A 5,979-nucleotide genomic window follows, 5' to 3' on the forward strand; every position below is an offset into this window, starting at 1 on the left:
TCTAACCCTAATATTTTCCCCCCATTTCTCCCTCCACTTTTCTGAACCATTGGATCTTACACATTTAGGCGCCATTCAATTTTAGCCATTGGTCATCTTACTTAATTAATGCCAGCCGAATTCTGTTATCAAGTTTGCTATAATTTTGGTCAGACGAATTTTGTTACGAAGTTTGCTATAATTTTGCCATATTTCCATCTCTTTAGTTGTGAAGCAACGCATCACACGATCCATAAAAGTAGAACTATATTTGCTTGCATTCACTAAACTATCTACCAATATCACTAAAACTATATTTGCTTGAGGTTCACCTCTTCGAATCTCTTCTCCCGATTCTGCCAACTTCGGATTCATGAAATTGTTCCGTCATCATTTTCAGGTCAGTTTTCAATTCTTCTTATCTTAAGCTAATAATATTCCTTATGCATTTCTCATCAATTTTTGTCACTCTAATAACTTTCACGAACACGCCTGCGATTATAGTTGAATTCGATGAAATCTCACTCAATTGTTTTGATTATTATTATTTTTTCTAATTATTTTGTTGATTTTTGTTTGTTCGGCGAGAACTGTAAATGGCATCGTAACAAGTAGCTAAATAGAAACGATTGGGATCGATTGGAGCAAGAAATGTGTGAATGGGTCGTCCTCTTCAACAACTTCGTCATCTAAACACTGTCGGCGTCAATGCGAAGTAAGCCACAATTTTATCATGAAAATGTGCCTTTGGATTCTTAAAAAACCAAAGAGAATATAACTATGACTATTCAGTTTTGTTCTTTAAAGTATGTGATTGTAAATTTTGTTATTGTGTTGTGCGATAGCTGTTGATGTTAATTTGATTGATGTGTGATATATTATTTGTGTGATAGTCAGAGGGAAATTCGTGGCAAAGAGATTGCTGGTATACAGATGGAGATACTATAGTGAGAAACGAGTATAATTCGTCTATAACTTATGCTTACGGTAAAAAATAGCAAAGCTCATATTTGTTAATAGGTTTTTTGCTGTTTAATTTTTTTCATTTGGTATTTAGGTTGAAGTATTGAGTAATATTTCAAAGGTCATACATTATAGTTTTGAGATTTGGGTTAGAGATTCAAAGCTTTGTATGTCATCAAATTAAGATGGCAACATAGGGAGAAATATTTCAAAGGAAGATTTTACATTAAGCCATTTTGCATTGATCACACCATCGCCCTTCTTATTTGTATTTACCTTAGAGTTGGTGGTTACAAATGATTTGTATTTCAATGGTCAGGAATTAATGTGCCAAAATCGCATAGGTTCTGGTTCAGGATTTCCATTGAGTGATATAACAAGTGGTAAGCATAGCTTTCACTAATCATGGTAATTATGCTTCTCCTTTTTAAGGTTCAAGGAACTGCCACTAAGGATGTATTTTTTCAGTGTTCAAACGCAGCAGCTATAGCATAAAGTCTTCTAAGCTTCTTGGACCTGGAAAACATGTCTTATCAAATGCAAAGCTTCAGAGAAACCTCACCATATCTTGCCCTTATGCAGACTCTACTGAGAATATTGAAGGTTGCAGTAAACCAAACAACTCGGGTTAGCAAATTACGGTTACGGACCTTTAAGCAATTTTAATTTTTGGCAGAGTTATACTTCTATTTTTTGACATTCTTTCTTATATATTATTAATTTATCACGTATAGGCCATGGTTCAGCCGTGGACAATGGAGTTTTAGCCAAAAATCCGGTTGTTGGTGATTTTATTAAAGAGACAGTGGTATCCGACATTAATTTCATGCAAAAGAGTTCAAGTCGAAACATACATTATTTGCGAAGACTTTTTGCAACATTGATGGTCTCTGATTAGCTGTCCAGACCAGAGGTTGTTTGGAATAACACTTCGCCTAATCTAATTGATGATATTTTGCACAAACAAAGACGTGTACTTGGTGCGCCTGGTAAGTCTGATTGTTAAAACTGTAGTGTTTTTTTTATAGGTTAAATTTACTTCTCTGTCTGGATAACTAATCTGAATATATCACTTATTTGTTTATGGCCGGTTAATTTAGAGGGCGAAACTTATGCATCGACATTGTACTACATGCTTAATTCGTATTGCAAACCTGTGTGTAGGAAGATTAGATACTAGCCAGCATGAATTACACTATATTTCATGTACTAATATACTCAAACAAATTTGTAGTTTGTTGGTCTATAGTTTACAATCTGAATTACACTATATTTTGGCCAATTTTTCTGCGCCTACTATTTAGTTATCAAGGGAACTCTAATTTTGCTCAATTTTAGTTATTCTCATTGATGTCGCAACTCTAAGCCTATTATTTAGTTATCAAAGGATACAAAGACACAGCTGTAATGCGTATTCAATGCACATTAGTTGTTATCACTTGCACCTTTATTTGTATGTATCAGCTCCCTGTATATATCTAAGGTACTCATCTCTTTACTTGCAGTAGCTTTGAAACGAAAAACAAAGGTTATACATGGTGATTTTTGATTTGAAAGTATGGCCAACACTTACATTCCGCTCTTATAGCTGTTACTAGAGGAAAGAGAGATTTTAAGATGAAAGTTAGAGTAGCTCATATTTGGTGTATACCAACAAAGAAAATAATTAAAAATATCAAATAAATCGATTGCCTTCTCATAAGGTAATATTATGCTATGAAATTTCATATTGTGTTCTATATTTAATATGATGTGATGTTCATATCAGAGACACTTATGTTTTCGTGGTGTTTAGGTTTTTCAATAGTGATGCATCAACATTTTGTTTTTTGTAAGTTGTAACCATCCTGTCGCATGCTTCATTATCCATAGGTTAAGTGCACTTTAGTTGGATTTTACATAATTATTTTTTGATGGATTGAGATGAGACTTATTTTGGAATAGCTTCTTTTTGTGATTTTAAACAATGGATTCATGCTCAACAACTTTTTTTTGTGAGATTGTATATATTTTCAGCATAAGTGGTGAACTAATATTCGGGGATTCAAAATACTTATATGTTGCTCTAATTTCCATGTCGTACGTTATTTTCATTCATACTCTTGATGGTTTAGCAGATACATGGACGACAAACAACAATTGCATCAGTATTAGGAGGTGAGAATTCGTATTCATTCGAGAAGAAATTGTTTTCGTTCAGAGCAGTTTGCCAAAGATGTTCAGGAGTTTTGGGCAAATTATTCATCAGTAGCAGTCTACGAGTATGTCTTGAATGGAGCAGCCAAATCCCACGCCCAGTTTTGTATCAGTCTCTGTTATTGTTTCCTAGCAGTAATTGGCACTATTGTGATTATGTGTTTGTTATTTTTAGAGATATTGAGGTCCTGTTTTTGTTATTTTAAGAGTAGACATGTTTTTGTGGAGAGAGCTGGAATGAAGTGTCACATTTTTTTTCCTGCATCTTTTAACATGTCAGTCTATTCTTTATCGAATAAATTAATTAGTTTGGGGATCGTCATGTTGTCAGTCTCTCTTAATTGGTCTGCATATTGGATCTTTACAGTATTTAGAAGTTTTCCATTTGTAGTGCTTTGGATTGTTTTGTATATAGCCCTAGATTATGAGGTTGTGGAAGGCAATTGGTTTAGTATTTTTAAGTCATCCAAGGGAATATTTTGTAGGGTTTAGATGTGAATTTGTTGAGGCTTCGTTAATAGTAAGTTGATCGAGTTATATTCATAGTATGATGCCTTCTCTAAGCTTACTATGATACTATTATTCATTTTTAAAATTGCTTTGCGTGTCACTATAAGTCATTGAGGATTTGATATCATGTAAATAATAAAGTAAATCCTAACACATTCCACATAAGAATGAAGATATTGGTTACAGTTGGAATCTTATAAGTCATTGAGGCATGTTGATCTTATTGGTTACAGGTGTTGGAATGATTAACGAGTAACAACTTGCAAATTTACTTTTAAGTTTCAAGTTTTGTAAACCCTACCATGTTCTTGAATATCTTATCTGAAGTGACGGAAAATGATTAAGTTTTGTTAACTATTCAATATAAGTTTCTTTAGGTATCGCGCTTAAAATTTGTGGCTGCATCATTCTAAATAGCAATTTTCTAAAATATATTAATGTCTCTCTTTGCTCAAGCCTCAAACTCTAACGATGTCAATTTAATATGAATTGTGTAATACATCATAATCATCATGTGAACTATTCAATTCCCCTAAAAAAAAAAATATATTCAATTACATTTTAGTTATCCGGTAAAACTTATTCATGACTTTTTTTGGTTGGTTTGACCCGTGCGATGCACGGGTCGATGTTCTAGTTACTATTAAAAACTACCTTGTTTTTTTTACATCTAAAACACAAACAAATAAAAAGTTGTGGTCTTTCCAAGTATTGTCCTTTTTAAGTCATGTGGATAAATTTTCACAACTTTGTTTGTTAAATGCGCTTCCATAAAATTGAAGATGGTCACCGATTGTATAAACTACTTTTGATCTCAAACTTTTAAGTAATATTAGACATTTTGGCTCTCTAATGCATTTGATTTCGTTTGTTTATTTATTTATGGGTGTTATAAAAGGAAATAAATGACAAGTTATTTCGTAATAACGAAAATTCTTTTACTCAGCTTCTAGAGAATGTTAAACTTCTCTCATTCTGATGGTTTATAGTTAAATTTGTAAACTTTCATTATAGCTTTCATAATTGGTGCCAGAATACATTCTTATGTGTGGGTATTGACTAGTTTATTTTACTTTTTGTTGAACACTTGCTATATTTTTCGAATGTCTTCTATGATACATCTTATGCTGTGAAGATAATCTGTTGTTTCGTTTTAATATATCATTTTGATTATTATTATTTTTAAAAAAAATCAAGAGCTCTAATTCAAGGCTAAAAGGATGAACCAAAGTATATCACTCCCCTTAAGCATGCGAATTAGACCCTCTTTTCGGTTGACGACAACAATGTTCTGACCTCAAGTTTGTGACACTGTATTTTGAAGTATTTTCCACTTTAAATATCGTGTGTGAGTCATAGTGTTGTCTTTAGTTGAAGTATGTTTTGATGGTTGAGGAGCATTGTTTTACTCCCTCCGTTTCAAAATGAGTGTCGCTTTAGCCAAAAAAATTTGTTTCAAAATGAATGTCACTTTCGGTTTTCAATGCAATAATAACTTTTTCTTTTCAATTGTACCCTTCAATTAATACTATGTTACACTACTTCCAAAGTAATATTTTTTCTTTAATGAAAAACAAACCAATAGTTGATTAGGATAATTTGGTAAAATTGCTATGACATTTGACTACTTTATTCCATTCCTTAATCTGTGTGCAATTGGCTAAAGCGACACTCATTTTGAAACGGAGAGAGTACTCCCTCCGGTCACTATTATAAGCAAAAATCAACTTTTTAGGTTCATTCATTAAATGATGTATTTGGTCAATAATATAGACCAAATACATCATTTAATGAATGAACCTAAAAAGTTGTTTTTTGCTTATAATAGTGACCGGAGGGAGTATAAGCTAACAATAACCTCGATTTTTAAATCATGTAGATTTTTTGAAGTTCGGAAACAAATTCAATACTAAAAGTTGTGTATTGGAAAATAAATACTACACTATGTATAATGGAATTTATATGAAAAAATTGGACACCATATTCCCTAAAAAAACAAGCACGTAATTGAATATTGGGATAATAGTGTTTTACCCTCCTGTAATACTCCATCCGTTCCTATATGTAAGCACCTTTTTTATTAGAGGGAAAAGGTGCTTACATATAGGGACGGAGGGAGTATAAGTCATTTCCGGGTTTACCCCCTATAATTTTTTTTCCAGAATACCCCCCTAATAGGCCAAACAAAAACGATTTTTTATTTTTTTTCCAAAAATTTTGGTTTTTGTATGGCCTATTAGGGGGGATTCTGGAAAAAAAAAACTTTTATAAGGGGTAAATCAAAAAAATATTTTACAGGGGTAAACCTGGAAATGACCTATATTATTGGGG

At 32.4% G+C, this 5,979-nt stretch overlaps 2 long non-coding RNA genes across 2 annotated transcripts; both read left to right on the plus strand.

Annotated features, from left to right (window-relative positions):
- Positions 1–402: 402 nt before the first annotated feature.
- On the plus strand, positions 403–1,563 carry LOC146958581 (uncharacterized). Its single transcript, XR_015024683.1, has 4 exons — positions 403–694; positions 873–966; positions 1,262–1,325; positions 1,411–1,563. It is a non-coding gene; the product is annotated as an uncharacterized LOC146958581 (long non-coding RNA).
- A 258-nt stretch (positions 1,564–1,821) lies between these two features.
- LOC146958582 (uncharacterized) lies at positions 1,822–3,460 on the plus strand. The gene is made up of 2 exons (XR_015020901.1): positions 1,822–1,931; positions 3,060–3,460. It is a non-coding gene; the product is annotated as an uncharacterized LOC146958582 (long non-coding RNA).
- The last annotated feature ends 2,519 nt before the right edge of the window (positions 3,461–5,979 follow it).

The sequence above is a fragment of the Medicago sativa genome, chromosome 1, assembly GCF_051527215.1.
Source record: "Medicago sativa cultivar Bolivia chromosome 1, Bolivia_mono, whole genome shotgun sequence".
NCBI classification, from domain to species: Eukaryota; Viridiplantae; Streptophyta; class Magnoliopsida; order Fabales; family Fabaceae; genus Medicago; species Medicago sativa.